The following is a 23,757-nucleotide window of genomic DNA, read 5'->3' on the forward strand; positions in this document are numbered from 1 at the left end:
AGTCCTTGTAGGTAATTCTGTGGCTGTAATTATCGGAAAAAAGCGGGAAGCAGCAATTCAAGGCTATGATAAATATTTAGATGCACTTCTCCAAAGGTGTACTGAGAATGGATTTTACAATATTTTACTATAAAGTTGATTTCACTTTGTAACAAATCTCGACCATGCTTATAATTAGACTTTTTCATTTTAGGGATCTGGATCCCTAAAATGCTGGCAAGGCAAGGCCAGAATTATTTGTACTTGACAAGGTAGTGGTAAACAAAGTTCTTGAACAGGGAGTTCCAGGATCCAGAAACAGTGATGAAAAACTGGCAAGATATTTCCAGGTCAGAATGGTGTGGGTGTGGAGGGGAACCTGAAAGTGGAGGTGTTCCCATTCATCTTTTGCCCATGTCCTTCTTAGTGGTAGACGTCATGGCTTTGAAGGTGCGGTCAGGGTAGCCTGGGTGAGTAACTGCAGTACATTTTGTGCCCTTGTGATGGAGGGAATAAATATTTAGACTGATGGATGGAGTGATAATCAAGTGGGCTGCTTTGTCCTGGATGGTGTTGAACTTCTTGAGAGTTGTTTGTGCTGCAATCATCCAAGCAAATAGAATGTATTTCTTGTGCCTTATAGATGGTGGAAGGAGCTTGGAGTGTCAAGAGGTGAGTCACTTGCTGCAAAATCTGACTGCTATTGTAGCTACAGTATTTTATGTGGCTGGTCCATTTGAGATTTTGGTCAATAGTCAACACTAGGGTGGGGTACTGGGCAATAGTAATGCCATTGAATGAGTATACAGTTAGACTCTCCCTTTTTGGAGCTGGTCATTTTCTGGCACTTTTATGCCACAGATATTACTTGTCACTTATCAGGCCAACACATATGTTGTCTAAGTCTTGCCACGTACAGGCATAGTCTGCTTCATTTGCTGAGGAGTTGTGAATGGAACTGAACACTGTGCAATCAACATTGAAAAACTGCTCTCAATTTAACTCCACGTAGCCAGAAACAGAAAAAGAAGCAATTTAACAGGTCTTCTGTTAAATTATGCCAGATTTGAGGGAAGCTGTTACTGGATATTTCGCAGCTGTGTTCTTCACCTTGTACCACCTCCCTCCCTGCCCTTCCTTCACATCATCCCACACAACCTTTGCTTCTCTGAGCTTATAACTAGGTTACTGAATTAACTATTTTGGCAAGAATAGCTGTGTGCTGCCTAGTATGGCTGTCAGTCCTCTCTCACCTGCAGAAGAGATCAATGCTTGGATGCCTAAAACCAGCCTGCTGAACAGTCTGCACGCAAGATAAATAATTTCACTTACATGAGTGGTGTACTCTGCACAATGGGCTTGAGAGCTGGTGATTATTTTTTTGTTAAGAATTTCAACATTTCACCTGAAGTGTGGATTGTTCTGAAGCCTTTAGAAGTGGAATCGATCATCCTGCAACTGATTTCTCCTCTTGTAGCCATTAACATTTAATTGCCCCTCCCCACACTATGGTGACCATGGGCATTAGGAATACACGCAGCTTGGTGCAAAGACTGGTAATACAAAATTAGACATAGCCTCACACTTGAAATAGCTTGCAATATTTCAGTCCATACTTTCCTCCCTGTCCCTATCATTATGTCATCAAAATTCCAGCCACAAACACCCTTCTAACTTGTACTGAGATCTAATTCCATCAACTCAATAGTTCCTAAATATCTCCTGAATTTACTAATTCAGGTGTGAGCCCAGACAACGGGTACTTGAGGTAGCTTAACAAACAACACAAACCTTCATCTGATGCACTTATGGGTAGTTTGCTGAAAGAGCTACTAGGTGACTAATCCTTAGTGATTTTTGTTTCTTACCCTACCAAGCCCAAGGATGTTGGGGCCAACTGTCCTCATCACTACCGAATGCTCTTAATCTATATTGGCCGTACCATGTCGGGTGGTGCATTACTGGGGTAATACGTCATTCCATTTTGGATTTTGTAATCAATGTAATTGGATAGAGAGACATAGTGTAATATTAAGCAATGCATAGCACTGCAGCAACTGTGAGTCACTTTCAATTTTAAATTTACTGATTTCAATGACAATAGATTCACTAACACCTACTTTACTAAAAGCTTAACTCAATACATAGAATTTCAATTTACTAAGCAAAAGTATCCAGTGATGAGTAAAGCAAGATGAGCTCCACAGTTTCACCCTCATTCTGCTTGGCCACTCAGTTTTGATTTCCCAAATGCAACACCATGACAGATTGATGATAACCTTTTCAATGTGGCATTTTCCAGTGAAAACCCCTTCAACAGAAAATCATTTTAACAATCCTCAATGCTACATTCAAATCTTGTTAATGGTATGCAATTGCAAGCTCATGCCACCAGGTGGCCCTTAGGAGTACCCAACCAAGATGTTTCTCCCCTTGTTCTCCTCTGAATGTTTGCATGTCAGTACATTTTATTTTGAACTGCTACACTTCCTTATTTTTATTATTTCTTTCTGTTAAGTATCCAATTTCATTATTGAAGCCTATCGCTGTCTTAGGGAATATGCACTTTCACTGACAGCAATCTGTCTCCTAGTCAGGGTTGCTTTTCTATATTTGAGACACAAGAGACCACAGATGCTGGAATCTGGATCAAAAACAAACTGCTGGGTTGAGCAGCATCTGTGGAAGCAAAGGAATAGTTTGCTTTTTGCCTTCTACATTTCCCAGCATGTTCTTCCATTCAACTGCTGCTACTACTATGGATTTTGAGGCCTCTATTTCAGTTTGCCTTTTCTTCCCTGTTGACCATATGAACCATAATTCATGGAGTAAAGCTCTATAAATTTAGCACACCAGGGACTTCGAAGGTGCCAGAGTAGTGGATTTCCTGGATTAATGAACGTCACAACTATTAATACCCCAACACATTTATATTTCACTTTTTTTCCCAAGATGTTGCAAAGCAGAATGATAAATTTTCCAGTGAACCTGTCAAGTTTCCAGGAGTGCAGGAATTGGGGTGCCAGTGAGGGAAAGGGAGTGTGAGAACTGGGATCCTACCATGTTAAAGGAATCATGAGAATGAGCACCTCTTGAGCCAGATGCTGAACCATTCATATTTCCAAGTGGTTGGATCGCGGATTATCAGAGTTGACTATGATAGGCTCTTCACATTAAACATAAAAACTTCCAGCACCTACCACCAATGATCCTAAATTACCATCAGACTGATTATGGAGACATTAACGGCTTTCGACATTCTTGGTGCCGATGGATCTCTTCTCCTCCAAACCTCTATTAGCCAGTCATTTGTGTGGTATTGATGCTGCTTCCTTGGATTTGGTCTTTTCCTTATCTCTGCAGGTTGTTGCTGAGCTGGCTGCAGTTGTTAGAATTCAGCTTTACACTAGAGCTATTTTGAAATTGGCTTTAGATGGCTGTCATTGCCAGTTGCTTGGGTCTCATGCAAACTGCAAAAACCCCAATGTGAGTCAATTAGAAACACTGGTAAAGGTCAAGTCACCCTGACAGCAGGTCTGTTGATGACTGCCAGATTATGCTGGAATCTGCTTGAAATGTTCTTACAACCTGGATAATAAATTAAACTCTTCCTGGTAGAGCAGAATTTCTCCACAAGGACACCAAAAAATTCTAGGTCACAATGACTTGCCAAAAATACATCTGTAGCTTAATGAAATGGCTGCTGTGGATGTTGTTTGGCATCTTGTTAGATGTTGTTATTTTACTACCTCTTGTGAAGGAGTTCAAGGCAGTATTTTTTCCACTCAGTATACAATTCAAACAAACAACACTTCTATGAATATAGCAGCATCCTTGCTAAAGAGGATGAATGATGAAAGGTGATCAAAATGGGCGATAAAGAGTTCTAATAAACAACATGAATGTGTTTTTGGTTATCTAATTTGAATAAAACAAATAATAACATTTAAAGATACAGGCGGCTATTTCTTCATTGCAATGGTGCAACCATCTGGGCACAGCAGACTAAGACACAACAGACTAAGACACAACAGGGCAAGACATTGTTCCATTCCCCTCCAAACTGTCAGAAAGGACTTTCTAGCTTCAGGTGTTGATTAAAACAAGGTAATCAGTAAAATTACACTACAGAGTGGCTCCACTGTCCTTACAGAAATGGATCTAGGCTTATTTACATAAAGATTAAAGCATACACTTTCCAGCTCTGTGATGCTGACAACAACCCAGTATCCTTACTCACACTACAAGGGCGGTGTTCCTTAAGGCAGGGTCAGATGTTATGCTGGGCAAAACCTCAATTAAAGGCCCAAGTAATATCAAATTTCCATGCAGCACAATTTCTACACCAGAAGTAAACAAGAAAGGAATAAATTCCCCATAATACTGTATTCTTACATTCAGTTAGATGGAATATGGAGGCAGTTTTCTTTTCTGGAAGAGCACCTTTCTCTTTGCTAAACATCTCATCACTATGCTGGTGAATCACGTAATATTTCAATGTTGGCCGTGGGGGAAGCTGCATACTCCTGGATGAGACTTTCCATCTGCTGATTTTAATATGTAGTCCTATGGTGCCCGAATCATCTTTTGACAACCCAAAGTTACTCCACTATTTACAAGGCAGAAATCAGGAGTGCAACAATTCTTTCCACTTGCTGCGCAGGTGCAGTGCCGACAACTCAAACTAGACATCATCCAGGACAATGCGACTCACTTGACTCTCACCCCATCCATGAACATTCGTTCCCTCCACAACCGCCATACAGTGGCTGCAGTATATACCAGCTACAAAACATACAGCAATTATTCACCTCACTGTAATAGCACCTCCCAGATCCATGGCCCCTACCACCAAAAATGACAAGAGCAGCAGGTGCATGGGAAAACCACCACCTGCAGGTTCTCCTCCAAGTTGCTCACCATCCTACCTTGGAATTATAATCACTGGTCATTTGTCATCACCATGTCCAAATCCTGGAACTCCCTATTCAACAGAACTGTGAAGGATCTTCACCAGACAAACTGGAGTGGTCCAAGAAGGGAACTCACCATCACGTTATCAAGAGTAATTAGTGATAAGCAATAATTGCTGCCCTCATCAGCAATGCCCAGAGAATGAAAGATGAATAAATAAAGATATGCACAAGATGGAACAGTTTGGGTAGGCACTGGTTGCACTTCATGTTTATAATGTTTATTTCTCTTCTCAAAGGGAGCTACCCACAACCATCGGAATTGAACTAATGCCAGTGATGACTATCTGCATCACAATGTTCACTTAGAGGATCAACAACCTGGCTCCTCAATTTCCTTTCATACAAAATGACTCAGAGAGCAGCAGGACTTTTTTTTGATACCCCTTTAACCAAGTCTTTAAATACCCACCTGTTTTCAGCAGACAGAGCATCTGCGTTTCAGGCTGCCAGTTGAATGTGTGATGAAGGCATGGAGTGCACTGTATTTCCAAATGGCCACTGTTTTTGCACTTCCCACATTATTGGCTCAAGTTCCAAGGGTTATGATCCATGGCACCTAATGATATGATACAGTACATGGTATAGTGATAGTGTTTCCTGTTCTACCTGAATTATGCCTTGCTTATTGTCTGGGGCCTCGAATAGGCACTGTATTGTATTGAAATTTATAACCTGGTGAAAGTACTGCACACTCCGATGGTTTGCTATGTCCTTCAAGTATTGTTGGGCGGAGATTTGTCTGATGCAACTAATATCAACTGAATAGCTTCAGAGGCATAAATCAATACTGCTGCGTCTTTCACAGTGACAGAGCAGTCCCCTTTCTAAAATGTGAAGTCTACAACAAATGGCATGACTACAAAGACAAAGACAAATCTAGTCTGACTGAGAGTCCCTGAGTCTGATATCGCAGCCTTTCTGAGTACACACCAGATGGCTATAATGCCTGGCTCTCTTTCCTTGGTGAGCAACTTTTCGTCTGACAACTACGTGATGGTTGTCGATAAGCCTGACGGATTAGTTACACAGAGCTACAAAGACAGTTACCAAAGAGAGCGTGAGTGGCAAACATTCAGTAATGAGTATAAGAAATGAAATATTATAGAAGGTGTAATCCCCTTGAGGTAGATTAGTGACAAAAGGTTGAGTGAAGACTGACAGGAATTTACCTGTTTGTCTTTTTGTACAGAAATTGTAAATTGTAAGATGTTGTTGTGAAAATGAAATAAATGCAATCTGTGATGTGTTTTTTTTCCATAGGAAGAGAAGCACTGTGTCTTCATTTTTCATTGAAAGTGAGATGCCTAGAGATTCAACCCATTCAATAGATGGTGATGAGGAGGCACACAAGAGGGAGATAGATTGGCTGGTTGAGTGGTGTTGCAACAACAACCTCGCACTCAATGTCAGCAAGGACCAAGGAATTGATTGTGGACTTCATGAAGGGGAAGTCGGGAGACCACATACCAGTCCTCATTGAGGGATCAGTGGTGGAAAGGGTGAGCAGCTTCAAGTTCCTGGGCATCAACATCTCAGAGGATCTATGCTGGGCCCAACACATTGATGCAATCATGAAGAAGGCACACCAGAAGCTTTACTTCATTAGGAGTTAGAGGAGATTTGGTATGTCACCAAAGATTCTTGCAAATTTCTATAGATGTAAGGTGGAGAGCATTCTGACTGGTTGCATCACCATCTAGTATGGAGACTCGAATGCACAGGATCGAAAGAAGCTGCAGACAGTTGTAGACTCAGCCAGCTCTATTACAGGTACGACCCTCCCCACCATTGAGGACATCTTCAAGAGGCGGTGCCTCAAGAAGGCAGTATCCATCACTAAGGACCCTCACCATCTGGGATATGCCTTCTTCACATTACTACCATCGGGGAGGAGGTCTATGAGCCTGAAGACCCACACTCAACGTTTAAAGAACAGCTTCTTCCCCTCCGCCATCAGATTTCTGAATGGTCCATGAACCCATGAACACTACTTCATTATTCTTCTTTTGCACTATTTATTTTTGTAACTTATAGTAATGTTTATGTCTTGCACTGTACTGCTGCCACAAAACAACAAATTTCACGACATATGTCAGTGATAATAAACCTGATTCTAATTCTGATTCTGAGCACAAAATATACCATCAAAGGTAAGAATTTTGAAGGTAGAACACAACCCACTGGCATGAATAAGTGGCACCACTGTCTGAAGATTAATTTCTAGGCAAACTATCCCAACTTTGTGTTGTCAGTCTTACTGGGAATATAAATCGGATATTCAACCCAACCTGCATGTCATTTTCTAATCATTAAACTTTCCCTTTACTGGTACAAATTCAAAAAATTATACCTCATGTCTACATTACACTTCAGAAGTAGTTAATTGGCTGAAGAGCATTTGGGAAGAACTGAGGATATTAAATGGCAATTAATTTAATTGAATTCCTTTCCTTTTGACAGAGGTGACATTCCATGCCATAATGGCAGCTTTCTCCACTTCCACATGTGCTGATCCTGGATTGCTTGCCCATTAACTTCAATGGTGAAAAAATGGCATGCAGGAAGTGCAGGAGCAGAGAACCATATCCTAATCTGTTCAAACAATGTTTACGTGTTTAATGTTGCATTCCAATTGACTTTAATTTCCAGGTATTTCTGTTTCAGGGGAAAAATGAATGGTTGCACTTTATCACAGAACTTATTGAGAAAAGCAATCTGCACTCTCTTAGACTGTTGCCAAGGTCACCTGGGAATACACAACTCTGTCTCTGTATTCAGCTGCCAGAAAAGTGTTGTTTATGCAGTACAAGGGCTCATTCTGCAGGGCAAAAATAAAACATAGTCATCTGTGACTTTGAATCTATTCTTTCATAGAAAGGAACAATGACAGATGTTGGCATGGGACTTCAAGCCTAACCTGTTCAGTAAAAAAAATAAAGGGGAAAAATGATTTTTATCTGATAAAGCTGCACAATCAGTTTGCTAAATACTGTTTTGTGCCACCTGGAGCCTTGTTTGCTGATACCTTGGGTTCCAGGCACCTGAGTCCATTACAAGCACATGCAAAGAACAACAACTAATTTAAAAATTATTTGGGTGAAATTGGTCTTGCTACGGGCACAAAAAAAGCAGTGGGTAGTAATGTGGAATGCTGACTTGCCATCATCTGATTTGTGCAGATGGCCAAGAAAAATGTCAGCCTTAGAAAAGATTAATTAAGCCTGAAACAAGCACAGCCGGAACTTCAACCTCATTGAGCACACAAAGTATATCCGATGGTGCATTGGTTATACTACTGGGTTAATAATAGAGGCCTGGAAATTGGAGTTGTAAAGTTAAATTCCACAACAGAAGTTTATGAATTTGTCATTTTCTTTTTAAAAATCAAATATATCTAGATTAAAAAGTTTTTTTTAAACTTTCATAACAGTGAATATGCCCACAGGATTGCAACAGAACGCAATTCATCTCACCAATGTTTTCGTAGGGAAAGCTGTCTGGATTCAGTGACTCTGGATCTACTAACACTCTTAAACACATCCCAAAGTGATCTAGCAAACCAGTTAGTTGCATCAAACTGGTATAAAAAAGTATAATACAAATAAAATCGTACAGACCACTCAGCTTCATCCCAGTTATCACATTCAAACATGATAAAGTTACACAAAGTCAATCCTGCTAAGTTCATGGAATCAGAGTAAATTTATAACACAGAAAGAAGCCATTCAGCCTATTGTGTCCATGCCAGTTGAAAAGAGCTGCCCAACCTAATCCCACCTTCCAGCATACAATTGGCCGTCTCAAAGGCACCTCAAATAATTGTCTAATGTACTCATCCTCACCTTCCAACCAATGTCTAAGATACGTGATCCATGGCTCTGTTCTGTCCCATTGGCTGCAAAGAGTCACTAGTGGTGACAGCATGGTGGTGGACAATGGCTTAGACCTCAACATTGATTCTGTGAAATCTTGAAGCACTGGATTAAAGATAGGCGAGGAAGCCTCCCATTGAGGTTTTTTTATTACTTGTACTAAGGACAGATCACAGCATCAAGTTATAGGGCAAAAGATTTAGGGCTGAATCAAGGAGAAAGTTCTTCACTCAGAAGGTGGTGAACCTGTGGAATTCACTGGCACGGGGTTGCCGAGGCCAAGTCCTGAGAAGGATGGATAAATTTATGGAAGCAAAGGCATCAAAAGTATGAGAAGATCAAAAGGAATATGGTTTTCAGCTAGATGATCAGCCATGATCATGTTGAATGGCAAAGCAGGTTCGAGGGACATATAGTCTACTCCTTCTCCTTTCTTTTACATTTTCATGATGATTGAACATTACAGCACAGTACAGGACCTGCAGCCCACGATGTCGTGCCGACATTTTAACCTACTCTAAGATCAATCTAACCATTCCCTCCCACATACCCCTCCATTTTTCTATCATCCATGTGCCTATCTAAGAGTCTCTTAATGTCCCCAATGTATCTGCCTCTACCAGCATCCCTGGCAGTGCGTTCCACGCACCCACACCACTCTCTGTGTAAAACACTTACCTCTGATATCCCCCATGAACTTTCCTTCAATCACCTTAACCACCATTGAAAAAGACTCCAACCACCACTGAAGTAAGACTCACTGGTCTGTAATTTCCAGGGTCATCCCTACTCCCTTTCTTGAACAAAGGAATAACACTTGCCACCCTCCAAACATCTGGTACTACTCCTGTGGCCAGTGAGGACGAAAAGATCATCACCAAGGGCTCAAAGGCTCTTCCCTCTCTTCCTGAGGTATCCTGGGATATATTCTATCCAGCCCCAGAGACTTATCTATCCTAATATTTTTCAAAAGTTCCAGCACATCCTCCTTCTTAACATTGACATGTTCTAGCTCATCAGCCTGTTTTACACTGTCCTCACAAACATCAAGGACTCTCTCACTGAACACTGAAGCAAAGCATTCATTAAGGACCTCCCCTACCTCCTCTGATTCCAGCCACGTTTCCTCCTCCATCACTAATTAGTCCAACTTTCACTCTAGTTGTCCTCCTGTTCTTCACATATGATTTGAACGCTTTGGGGCATTCCTTAATCCTACTCGCCAAGGCCTTCCCTTGCCCCCTTCTAGCTCTCCTAAATCCATTCTTAAGCTTCTTCCTGGCTACCTTGTAACTCTCTAGAGCCCTGTCTGATCTTTGCTTCCTAAACCTTAAGTAAGCTTCTTTCTTCCTCTTCACTAGACATTCCACATCTCTGATCAACCATGGTTCCTTCACCCTACCATCCTTTTCCTGGCTCAATGGGACAAACCTATCCAGAACCCCGTGCAAGTGATCTCTAAACAGCCTCCACATTTCCATTGTTCATTTCCCCGAGTACATCTGCTCCGAATTTACACTCCTAAGTTCCTGCCTAATAGCATCATAATTCCCCCTCCCCCAATTAAATAATTTCCCATCCCATCTGTTCCTATCCCTCTCCAAGACAAGGGTAAAGGTCAGGGAGTTGTGGTCACCGTCTCCGAAATGCTCACCCACCAAGAGGTCTGACAGCTGACCAGGTTCATTGCCTAGTACCAGATCCAGAATGGCCTCTCCTCCAGTCAGCCTGTCTACATATTGTGTTAGGAATCCTTCCCGTACACACATTCTACCCCATCCAAGCCTTTTGCACTAAGGAGTTGCCAAACAATATTAGGAAAGTTAAAATCACCCATGACAACCACCTTGTTATTTTCACACCTTTCCAAAATCTGTCTCCTAATCTGTTCCTCAGTGTCTCTGTTGCTACTGAAGGGGGGGGGGGGGGGGGGGGGGGGGGGGGGCGGGGGGGGGGGGAGGTTGCAGGGGGGCAGGGTGGGTGTCTACAGAATACTCCCAATAGAGTGATTGCTCCCTTCCTGTTTCTGACCTCCATCCACACTGACTCAGTAGACGATCCCTCAAGGACATCTTCCCTTTCTGGGGCTGTGATACTATCCCTGATTATCAACAGCATTCCCCACCTCTTTTACCTCCCTCCCTGTCCCTTTTGAATGGCAAACCCCTCCACATTTACTGCTAATCAACTAGTAATGCCCTAGATTGAATACCAATTGGAAAAAGGCACAGGTGACAAGGCACAGAATTTATTCCAAGTGGGAGGACTTCAATGTTTATATACAACTATGACTCAGAGTGTCACTGCTGGTAATTCTTGAAGAATGTAATGATAAGACTAAGCCTGCAGCAGGAGGTGCCAGAAGCTCATCTTCATGAATCTTTCGATTGCAAATATGTATCCATTCCAGCAGTGAAGAAGTGACAACTGCATAGATCAGTGGAGACTGTCATTTTACTGAGGACGCCCTCCATCATGTTGTGAGTCACTTTTACAGTGCTAAATCAAGAAAAGATCCAGCAGTTCAAAATGCAACATTTTTGAAGGACTAGTAGCAAAGAACTGTATTCCATCACCGTGTTTAGCCTCATGGCCTGGCACACCACTCTACTGTTAGCTTCTTGCTAGAACACTAACAAAGATTCAATAAGCACTGTACAAAAGCATGCAAGCAGAACACTTGAAAACAGAATGTCACGCTACTGAAGCAACAATGACTACTTCTTAAGCACTCCCTCAGAGTTGTGTTGTAACAAGTCCTATGCCGAATCCCCAAACTCTGCAACAGGGAACACGAGTGAAGCTTAACAGGTCAGGTAGGTGGTTTAGTTGAATTATTGTTAATCTCTACCACCATTTGCTTTGAGCCATTGGAGAGACTCTGTGCTTGGCATCAACCCAGATGCTTCTCTGCCAGTTTGCCGAATCTTGGCCCAGGGATTCTTATCGATCAGTGAGGATGTTATTTAATTTGGAGACTTTGAGAATAGCCTTGAAATATTTCTATTCTCCTGGAAATTACTTGCCACGAGAGAGCTCAGATTAGATTCAAGTCTGGTGTCAAGCATGCAGCTAATGAGGCCCACCTAACAAAGTTTACTGAGTGTTATCAAACTCTCGACACTGGGGATGTCGGCCTGGCGGGAGATGATGATGTTGACTCACCTATCATTCTAATGGATTCGGAGAACTTGGCAGAGGCAGCATTGGTTGTATTACTCCAGTACTCTGATTGCCTATCGTAGGCTGTTCATGTCTTTGACACGTATCGGAGCACAGAGGTCACAGAGTGGACCTGGAGTTTGGTTCCAGACATAAATGACAGCATTCTCCACTGCTTCCAATGCACTGCACAGCACAGCTTTTGGTCACAGAACATAGAACAGTACAGCACAGGAAGAGGCCCTTCGGCCCATGATGTTGTCCCGAACAACTTAAACTAGTAAACACTTAAGTAAACTAATCCCTTTTGCCTCACAAGGTCCATATCCCTCCATTCTCTGCACATTCATGTGCCTACGAGCCTCTTAAACACCTCTATTATATTTGCCTCCACTATCACTCCTGGCAGTACATTCCAGGCACCCACCACTCTCCACTCAAAAGATACTGGCTGTCTACTCTATCTATGCCTTTCATAACCTTATAAACTTGTATCAGGTATCCCCTCTGCCTCCGCTGCCCCAGAGAAAACAACCCAAGTTTGTCCAACCTCGCCTTATAGCACATGCACTTTAATCCAGGCAGGATCCTGGTAAACCTCTTCTGCACCCTCTCCAAAGCCTCCATATTCTTCCTATAATGGGGCGACCAGAATTGAATGCAATACTCCAAATGCGGCCTAACCAGAGTTTTATAAAGCTGCAACATAATTTCTTGACTCTTGAACTCAATGCTTTGACTAATAAAGGCAAACATGCCATATGCCTTCTTTACTACTCTATCAACCTGTGCAGCCATTTTCAAGGAGTTGTGGACTTGGAACCCAAAATTCCTCTGTACATCAACACTGTTAAGGGCCTTGCCATTGACAATGTACTGGCCCTTTACATTTTATCTCCCAAAGTGCAACACCTCACACTTGGCCAGATTAAACTCCACCTGCCATTTTTCTGCCTATATCTGCTACTGATCTATATCCCACTGTATCCTTTGGCCATTTTCTACACTATCCACAACACCACCAATTTTTGTATCGTCTACAAATTTACTAACCCACCCATCCACATTTTCATCCAAGTCATTTATATATATCATAAACAGCAGAGGTCCTAGTAGGGATCCCTGCAGAACACCACTAGTCACAGACCTCCAGCCAGAATAAGACCCATTGACCACTACTCTCTGTCTTCTATGGGCAAGCCAATTCTGAATCCAAGTCACTGTGGGCCCCCTGCATCTTAATCTTCTGGATGAGCCTACCATGAGGGACCTTGTCAAATGCCTTACTAAAATCCATGTAGACAACATCCACAGCTCTACCTTCATTACCTCTTCAAAAAATTCAATCTAGTAAGAGATGACTTGCCCCACACAAAGCCATGCTGAATGTCCCTAATTAGGCCACGGTTTTCTAAATGCCCATAAACCCTATCCCCAAGAATCCTCTCCAATAGCTTCCCTACCACTGACATGAGACTCACTGGTAGATAGGAATAATCCTGGAAGCTATTTCCCTTCTTGAACAATGGAACAACATTAGCTACTCTCCAGTTCTCCAGGGCCTCGCCTGCGGCGAGAGAGGACATGAAGACCTTGGTCAAGGCCCCAGCAATCTCATTGCTTGCCTCTCTCAATAACCTGGGGTATTTTCCATCAGGCCCTCGGGAATTATCTACCTTAACATTCTTCAAGAGACGCAAAACCATCTCTTTATCTATCTCAAACTGCCCAAGCATATTAGCACGCTCTACACTGATCTCACTACCCTCCACGTCCTTCTCCTTGGTAAATACCAATGTACTAAATAAGGACTTCACCCACATCCTCTGCCTCCAAGCACATTCCCTCCTTTCTGTACAGGCTATGGACCCAATAATGACCCAGCAACAGTGCCAAAGGTGTGCTCCAGAAGTGACTGTGCCTCTAGCCAAGCTGTCCCAGTACTGTTACAGCTATACTGGCATTTGCCCAAAAAAGTGAAAAGTTGTCCAGGCTATACTTTATCCAAAAAAACCCAGATCAAATTAGTTTTGGCCTGTTACCACATCATCAACGTACACTCCTTTGTACTGCTCCCCAGAGCAGAGGAATAAAGACATAGACTATTTTCTAAATGGGGAGTGAATTCAGAAATCGGAGGTGCAAAAGGACTTGGGAGTCCTCGTGCAGGATTCCCTAAAGGTTAACTTGCAGGTTGAGTCGGTAGTAAGGAAAGCAAATGCAATGTTAGCATTCATTTCGAGAGGACTAGAATAGAAAAGCAAGGATGTATTGCTGAGGCTTTATAAAGCATTGGTCAGACCACATTTGGAGTATCATGAGCAGTTTTGGGCCCCATATCTAAGGAAGGATGTGCTGACATTGGAGAGAGTCCACAGGAGGTTTACAAGAATGATCCCGGGAATAAAAGGGTTAATTTATGAGGAGCATTTGATGGCTCTGGGCCTGTACTCACTGGAGTTTAGAAGGATGAGGGGGGGGATCTCATTGAAACCTACCAGATATTGAAAGGCCTGGATAGAGTGGACGTGGAGAGGATGTTTCCAGTAGTGGACAAGTCGAGGACCAAAGGGCACAACCTCAGAATAGAAGGACGTTCCTTTAGAACAGAGATGAGGAGGAATTTCTTTAGCCAGAGGGTGGTGACTCTGTGGAATTCATTGCCACAGATGGCTGTGGAGGCCAAGTCATTGGGTATATTTAAAGCAGAGGTTGATAGGTCCTTGATTAGTAAGGGCATCAAAGGTTATGGGGAGAGAGCAAGAGAATGGGGTTGAGAGCGAAAAATAAATTAGACATGATCGAATGGCAGAGCAAACTCAATGGGCTGAATAGCCTGATTCTGCTCCTATGTCTTATGGTCTTAAAAGACATTTGCTCCAGCTGTATGCTGCTGTTCTAGGAACTTGACATGAAACCTTCATTAAACCCTGCACTCCCTGCTGTTACACTGCTGTGGATGCAGAAACCTAGCATGAATATTTCCTTCCCACTGGCATTCGCCCACCATTGAATTAATTCACAGCTCAGTGCAGAGAGGCAAACTGTGAGGGCTGGTGTTGGGTGGGCTAGGGCAAGCAGTGCAGCCACTCGAGATGAGGGGCTCAGGACAGCACCCTGGCTGCACAGTGAGCATGGACCACCGTAGCCCACAGATTTCTCCATGGCCACAATCTTTTCTGGGCTACAGAGAACCATGCAGCCAAACAAGTATGGTGGAAGCAGTAGCATCCATGACATCTCACAGTAGGTGATGAGAGAAACTGTAACATCTGACCAGACTGCCAACACATGGGGCCGCTGCTGCCAATCCCCAACCAGGGCCCACAGTCATCATGTAGGCCAGAGCGTAACCCAGAGCCCCATATCTCAGTGCGGAGCGGCAGTACCATTCATGCCACAGGCAGCCACGCCTCACCAAGCCACAGATAATTCACTGCTGATCAGGTTCCTGGTATCCTGGTTCCCAGCACAGCATGGGGAGGCCAGGGGTCCATGCCAGGTCCCCAGCACAACAGCACTGTCAGTTAATCACCTCTCAATACACCTTAATGTTATAATGAACACTTACAATGCTAATTTCCTTAGTGCTCTTGTTCTTGATAATACATTCAGGGGAACTAATGTAGAGCCAGCATCCAGTCAGACACGGACAACATCCTGTCTTGGACTGATGAATGGCAAATAACATTTGTACCACACAAATGCCAGTTAATAACATCTCCTACAAGAAACAGTCCTACCAACTTTTTATATAATGCCATTACCATCTCTGAAGCTGCATCATAAACGTCCCCAGGATGAGCACTGAGCAGCTCCTACACTGGCACACAGAGGATATGGCAAGTTACTTTTTCTTCCCCTCCACGCTCGCCAAATTCTTGCCACCACCAACACAGCATGTCAGAACTATGATGGAATATTCAACACTTACCTAGATGAGTGCAGTGTTCACGAGTACAACACACAAGAAACTCGACACCATCTACAACAAGGCATCCTGCTTGGAGTCCCCATCCTCCATTTTAAACATTCACTTCCTCCACCTCAGCCATACATGGCTGCACTGAGTGTCAACTTCAAGATGCATTAAGGGAATTCAACAGGAAGCCTGGTACATCACCTCTTTAGCCCACTATCTCTACTAACTGGAAGGTTAAGAACAGGAAATGCATGGGAATACTGCTGTCTGCAAGTTCCCTTCCAGGTCACAATCTATTTTGAGATGCAAATACATTACCACTTCTTCAATGCTACTGAGTTAAACTGCTGGTATTCCCTATCTAAAAGCACAATGGGCATATATTCACAAGGAATGGAATGGTTAAAAAGGCAACTCCCAAAAACTTTCACAAATTCTGTCTGAGCCTATTACAGTCATATCTTCCAAATAAATAAAAATGCTGCAGAAGATCAAATGATCCATGAGACAACATAAAATGTTACCGAGATGCAAGATAACATAACAAAGATGCATAATATCATGCAATTCAATTGAACACATTTGTGAAAACTCATGACTCTTGTAATAACAGTGATGTATCACATTTATGCTAGTTAAGAACATGGGTATAAAATAAAAAATTATTTAATATAAACCAAACAATCAGGAGTCATCAAAAGCTACCCATACAAAATGGTGCACAGCACAATTAGTTTACTTCTTCCACTAAACTGAGGAACAGTATTGGAAAAAGTTGTGTAATACAAGACCAAAAGCAAAGAATTCACAGAGTATTATTTATCTACACAATAAAAGTCTCCATGCATGAAGCATCTTCAGGAAAATTTTAGATAAACTGCAAAAGCCCACAATGCTTCACAAAGCAAACAACACCATTAATTCCCAAGAAAGAAGTTTTTTTCTATAGGGAATATTTACAGTTATTTTAAATCTGACAACAGTAGTAGAAGCACTCTGACCATCCTTTATAGCTATGAAATATTGTGAGCATTGAGAAACAGAAAACATGTTGCCCCTGCAGTGAACAGGCTATCGCAGTAGGAGATTTTAGAATCTTAACTGGAAGTACTTCTCAGTTAAACATTTTAGAAAATACATTTTGACATTAAATTTATTTTTTATTCATCCACAGACACTGGCAATGCCAACATTTGAGGTCATTAAGAATGGAAAATGTGAAGGAAGTTATGAGTCAACCACACTGACAAAGTTAACGTTACTTACTAGATTGCTATATATCATGGATTTACAGAACATTAAAAAGGCACATGATCTAAGATAAAGATTTAGTATGGTAGTGAGGCAGTTTTAAACTGTTCAACGTGCTGTCTTTTGGATAAATATTTAAATAGGTCCCACTTGCCCATTTGAGTGGACATAAAAGTTGCCATCACTCTCACTGAAGAGGAGTGGAGATTTTGCCAGGCTGACAATTACCCTTAAGCAGAATCATATTAACTGGCCCTTCATCTGATTTACTGCATGCAGAACTTGATGTACCAAATTAGTTGCTATATTTACCCGGATAACATGATTGCACTTCCAAAATAAATTGTAGATGTGAAGAGATTTAGGAAATCCTGAAAACATGATGAAGTGTAATAGAAATTCAAGCTTATATTTTCCTGTTGACACAAAGCCAGTTACAAGAATATTGACAGTTTAAAAAAAAGGACCGACAACATGTTATCAGGTACACAGTTCAAAGGCAATTTGCAGATAAATTGTACTGTGCATATTTAATTTTATTGCATTTGGCATATTAAATCAGACAAAGATCTGAAAACTTACTGTTCATTCATTTAAAAAAAACACACACAAAATAATAGCCCAAGAGTTACTATAATGAGAAAGGCGGCATAAACAACATGATGTCATGGCAAGTTTAAAATGAAAACTGAAAAGGCTAGAATTACACAGATCTTCATGTAAAAATGAAACAACAGGCTTTGGTCTAGAAGTTTATTCACAGCTCCTAAAGAAAACAGTGTGTTCTGTGGAAAATTGACAACCTGGAGTAGGGCAGTGTCAAGAACCTTTCTGGTAATTTAGCACCTGTTGGGAAATAAGAATGTTTATCTTTCAGTGGGACTTTCGTATTCCCTAGCATCTCCTCTGCAGTGTCAAACTCCTCCCAAAATGACATTAACAATAGTGCAATATGCAAAATACATCTGCAACGTGAATTTTCAACTTCAAGTCTGAAAAACTTCTCATTTTCTCACGGAACAAGTTTTTACAAACACCATTGTTCCTGGAACTATGCCCAAGTACCAACACTCAAACAACATTCTTCGTCTCCACTGAAACCTGTGACCTCTTAGGATCTCAAACACAACTTCACTCCTGCACCTTGATTGCTTTGCCTGGGGAGGTGGGGAAGTGGGGAGGTGGGGGGGGGGGGGGGGGGGGTGGTGTGGATGGGAAAGAGTGGTCAAGATCACATTCACTTTCAACTTCCAAACCTAGGATCATTCCTGGCTGCTGCCGCTGATCTCTGCCAAAGGACGTGTCCTGCCTGTACTGGTTTTCACAGCCAGTACTGTTACCCTGGGATCACTCTCTCATATTCCTTTCCATCACAGTGGCACTTATTTATTCAGTTGCAGCAATCCCAATGAAGCTGGAAGAATGTTGCTTGTACTGTGATTTGCTCCTGCAAGAGATGGCTGCAAAGACTGCAATGTGAATAGAGAATGCAGAAGGCAAAGTCATATGCCAACCCCCTGACAACATATCAACATAGTTCCTGTCACCACTGTGTTCTTTCAAGTTCTTTTCAACCCAAAAATCCCATTCCTGTGGATACCAACAGAGCCATTTTACAAAGTGAGCAGCCACTTTTCTTTGAAGATGCTAAGAAGCATCCCAACAATTATTTGAATTGCCAAGGCATAGAAGGCTATGGACCAAATATAGGTAAATGGGACTAGTAGTAATAATGTCAGAATGACGTTTCTGTGTGATATGACTTTATGACTGTTACACTGAACTGCAACGCAAAGGTAGAAAATTGAAGGCAGAGAGGTCTCAGTAAGAAATAGCAGGGGAAGGATGGATAAAATAGTGAGTCACAGTTGGGTTGCAGATCCATTTGTAGACACGAGACACTTGGACTTGCAAAGGAGTTCAGATTGCAATTAAAGTGCATCAATGATTCCCAACCAGTACAGATATTGGCAATGTACAATGTTTACCCCTTCCATGATGCTTATGGCAATTCATACGAATTCCCTTCCACCCATTCATATAAAACTTGGACTGTTAAGCTCAGGAAATGTTGCTGTATACCTTCTGTCACTGTTTTTATTGTTTAACATGCAAGTGGTCCTTCATCAGGCTAGTACTTCATTTTTAGAAATGCCTGGTGCTGCCCCTGGTGAGCCTTTCTTTGTTTTCTGCTTCTCATTGAACAAGGGGTGATCGGCTGGTTTAATAGCAATGGTAAAGTGAGTCAAGAGGTTAAAGATTGTGGGAGTGAACATTTCTGCTGCTCCAGATGATCCTCAGTAACTTGTGGATACCCAATTTTGAGCTGCCAGATCTATTGTGAATCTGTCCCATTAAGCACAATCAAAATACTACATAACATGATGAAGATTGTCCTTGTTGTGAAAATAAGAGTCCTGAAGGACACAGCTGTCAGACTGGATCTACGGCAGGTAAGGAGTGAGCCAACAGGAGCAATAAGCACACTTAACTTTGTCCTCAACAATCTACCCGTTGTAAACTCATCTGTCCATGACAGCCATGGTAGCAATAACCACTGCACAATCCTTGTAAAGAAAGTCCCATCTTCACACCAAAGACATTCTCCATCCAGCAGAATATGGCCCAAATATCATCCTGAAGACCTGTGCTCCAGAACTAGCCATGCCTCAAGCCAAGCAGTTCCAGTACGGTCACCACACTGGTCTCCACCCAACAATGTGGAAGTGTTCATGAAAAAGTAGGGCAAACCCCAAGGAAGCCAAGTACTGCTCATCAGTCTACTCTCAATCATCAGCAAAATGGTGGAAGGTGTAAGCAATTCTCTCAAATATGCCCATCAACTCGTCTCTGATTTTCCTACCACCCACCTGTTCTAGGGTAACTTACAGCATCCAATGAATCTACCAATTAGCTTGTCTTTGGGATGTGGGAAAAAAGTACAGGACCAAAAAAAACCCCACAGAAATCACAGAGAGAATTTGCAGAGGCAGCACAAGAGATCAGAACTGCTGGACCAGTGAGGCAGCAGCACTACCTGCTGCACCACTGCATTATCCTAGTTGAAGTACTACAGGCCCTACAATCTACGATGTCTGTTCTGACCATGATAGTAACTTAAACTAATCCCATCTACCTGAACATGGTCTCTATTCCTCCATTCCCTGCCTGTTAATGTGTCTGTCTAAATGCCTTTTAAATGTTTCTATTGTATCTGCTTTCACCACCTCCCCTGGCAGAATGTTCCAGGCACCTGCCTCTCTCTATATAAAAAAAATTGCCTCGTGAATCTCCTTTAAACTTTCCCCCTATCACCTTAAAGCTATGCCCTCTAGTATTTGACACTTCCACCCTTAGAAACAGACTCTGTCTGCTCTGTCTATGCTTCTCAGAATTTTATACACTTCTATCAGGTCACCCCTCAGCTTCCATGCTCCAGAAGGAACAATCCAAGTTTGTCCAACCTGTCCTTATAGCTAATACTCTCTAATCCAGGTAACATCCTGGTGAACCTCTTCTGCAGCCTCTCCAAAGCCTCCACATCCTTCCTGTAATGTGGCGACCTGAACTGCATACAGTACTCCAAATGTGGCTGAACCAAAGTTTCATACAGCTGCAACATGACTTCCCAACTTTTATACTCAGTGCCCTGAACAATAAAGACAAGAACGCATATGCCTTCTTTACCACTCTGTTTGTTTCAGAAAGCTATGGACTTGCACCCCAAGATTCCTCTGTACATCAATGCTCCTAAGCACCCTGCCATTTACAGTGTACTTTCCTCTTACAAAGTGCAACACCTCACACTTGTCGGCATTAAACGCCATTTGCCATTTCTCTGCCCATATTTCCAACTGGTCTATATCAGGCATTATCCTTTCACAAGCTTCCTCACTATCCACAACTCTGCCGATTTCTGTGTCATCTGAAAACTTACTAATCAGCCGCCCAACATTTTTTTTCCAAATCAAACAACAGAGATCCCATCACAGATCACTGCTGAACACCACTGATCACAGATCTCCAGTCAGAATAACATCCCTCCACCACTACCCTCTGCCTTCTATGGCATCCAATCTACCAAGTCACCGTGGATCTCACGTGCCTTAATCTTCTGGGTCGGCCAACGACGAGGAACCTCATTGAATGATTTACTAAATTCTAAGTATACGATATCCAAAGCACCACCCTCAATCATCTTTGTCACCTCCTCAAAAAACTCAATCAAGTTCGTGAGACCTGACCTCTCACTCGAGAGGCAAGATGAGAGCAACTGCCCATGACATCAAGAAAGCATTTGATTAAGTGTGGCATCAAGGAGCCCTGGTAAAATTGACGGCACTAAACAATGAAAATGCTCCAATGATTAAAGTCACTTCTTTCTTAAAGGAAAATGGTTGTAGTTGTCAGAGGTCAATATCCCACACTCGGGACATCACCATAAGTGTTCCTAAGAGCAGCATCCAAGGTCCAATCATCTTCAAATGTTTCGTCAATGACCTTCCTTCCACCACAAGATTCGAAGTAGAGATGTCCACTGATGAGTGCACAATGTTCAATCCCATTGTGCACTCATCAGCGAATTTTCAGCAAATGAAGCAGTTTGGACCTACACAAGTTAGACCTTGATAACATTCTGATATGTCGATAAGTGACAAGTAACATCTGCATCACAAAAGTACCAGACTATGACCATCTCCAAGAGAGAGTCTTGACCTCTTGACCTTCAAGTCATTACCATTGGGATTCACCCATCTCCACAGACAGGCTGGACCAGCTACAAAAGTACTTTATCTACAAGAGCAAGTCAGAGGCTGGGTATCCTGCAGTGAGTAACTCATCCCCAGACATCCAAAAGTCCTTTCATCTTGTCTACAAATCAGGAGTGTGATGGATTGCTCTTCACTTGCTTGAATAAGTGCAGGGCCAATGGCACTCATAAAGCTGACACCATTGAGGAGAAGCACCACCAAAATTATTCATTCCCTCTACAAAATGCACTGCACTTACTCACCAATTTTACTTCACCGTCACCAGCCAGACTCATGACCTTCATTACTAAGAAGCACCACAGGACTTAAGGGGCATGCAAACACTACCACCTGCATGTTCACATTCAAGTCACACACCATCCTGTATTGGAACTATATCGCCATTCCTTCATCATTGCTGGATCTAAATCAGGAACCCCATCTCCACCCCCCCACACCCCCACCCTCCTTCCAACCGTACTGTGACAGTACCTTCAACAGAAGGACTGCCATGGTTCAAGATGGCAACTCATCACCATCTCCTCAAGGGCAATAAATGCTGGCCTTGCCAGATCCTGAAAAAAATGTATGAATAAAAAAAGCTGAAATATAACAACTTTGAAGTGATAAATGTACGTACATTTGGCTGATGAATATGATTTTTTTTTCGCAGCACATGAACAGTAAAGAATATTAGAGCAATTAGGGGTTGTGACCTTCTGCAGAAATATCTATAAATTTTTTCAACAGGAAGGATCTCCTATCCCTGAACATACCAATTGTGTGTGACCTTGTGAAGATGATCCTTCATGTCAACATATCACATGCAGGCAGAACACCACTGAGACAAGTTGGGACTGATTCTGTAATGATCACCAGCTCTAGACTGCTGCTCTCTTTACAAGAGCCTACTTGAATACTACTGAGGTGGGTCTTGATGCATTCCATGCAAAATAATGACAGAGAGCACTATGGCCCTACTTGCAGCACTTCTCAGTTCCAACTCCACTGAGCATCAGAGCACATCAGATCACTGACATCTTTTCCATTAGTAATACACAATTGTTCCATGTACTGTGGGACAGCAGGGAGAGCTGCTGTCTCACAGCTCCAGGGACCTGAATTTGCTTCTGACCTCTGGTACTGTCAGACGTTTGCAAGTTCTCCTTGTGACTATGTTGGTTTCCCCCTTGTTGCTTTGGTTTCCTCCTCCATTTCAAAGATGTGCTGGTTGGTAGGTTAAGTGACTGCTACAAATTATCCATAGTGAAATTATAGGTGATGGTGTTCCATCAGTGGCATAGGAACACCACAACCTACAAATAGGTGGGTGTGCAGAGAATCAAGGTGAAGTTGAATGAGACAAAATAGATTATAGGAAAATAAAATTGATGGAATTGCTCTGAGAGCTGGCATAGACTCAATGGGTCAAAACCTCTCTTCCTATGCCATAAAAAAGTTGTGTTCAATATAACTGTCATTTCTCAGGCCAATGAAATTCAAACCACAGATAGACTTTGCACCTTATACAACCATTGACGACTTTTAGGGTTGTTTTATATCCCAGATAAAAAAAACAGTAGGGAGAACAAAAAATCTCACACAAAAAAAAATCACAGGTTGAATTTTCTAAGAAACACAGACATGTATTCAAAGTTGCTCTACTCCAAGTGCAACCAAACGCACTGCACATTTTTCTTTGTTGTTTTATGAAGGAATTTCTGAGTCCCTGTCTTTTTGTATCTGTGAATTCCTTCATTAGTAAAACCTATGGATTCAAAGAATGAACCAGAATGTCTAGAGAGAAGCTTTAGAGAGGGTGCAGAGGAGATTTACCAGGATGC

The 23,757-nt window shown here is 42.2% G+C and overlaps 1 protein-coding gene across 4 annotated transcripts in view; it reads right to left on the bottom strand.

Moving 5' to 3' along the window:
- Window positions 1-23,757, bottom strand: part of arhgap18 (Rho GTPase activating protein 18) — a 123,962-nt gene that overhangs the window by 34,936 nt on the left and 65,269 nt on the right. Inside the window, exon 1 of one of the 4 annotated variants that reach the window (XM_052025255.1) lies at window positions 15,924-16,005. The exons of the other annotated variants lie outside the window; for them this stretch is intronic. The gene's annotated coding sequence lies outside the window, so the exon portion shown is untranslated. Of the gene's footprint in view, window positions 1-15,923; window positions 16,006-23,757 lie in introns of those variants that run through there. 4 annotated transcript variants of the gene reach the window in all.

The sequence above is a fragment of the Pristis pectinata genome, chromosome 10 (genome assembly GCF_009764475.1).
Source record: "Pristis pectinata isolate sPriPec2 chromosome 10, sPriPec2.1.pri, whole genome shotgun sequence".
NCBI lineage: Eukaryota > Metazoa > Chordata > Chondrichthyes > Rhinopristiformes > Pristidae > Pristis > Pristis pectinata.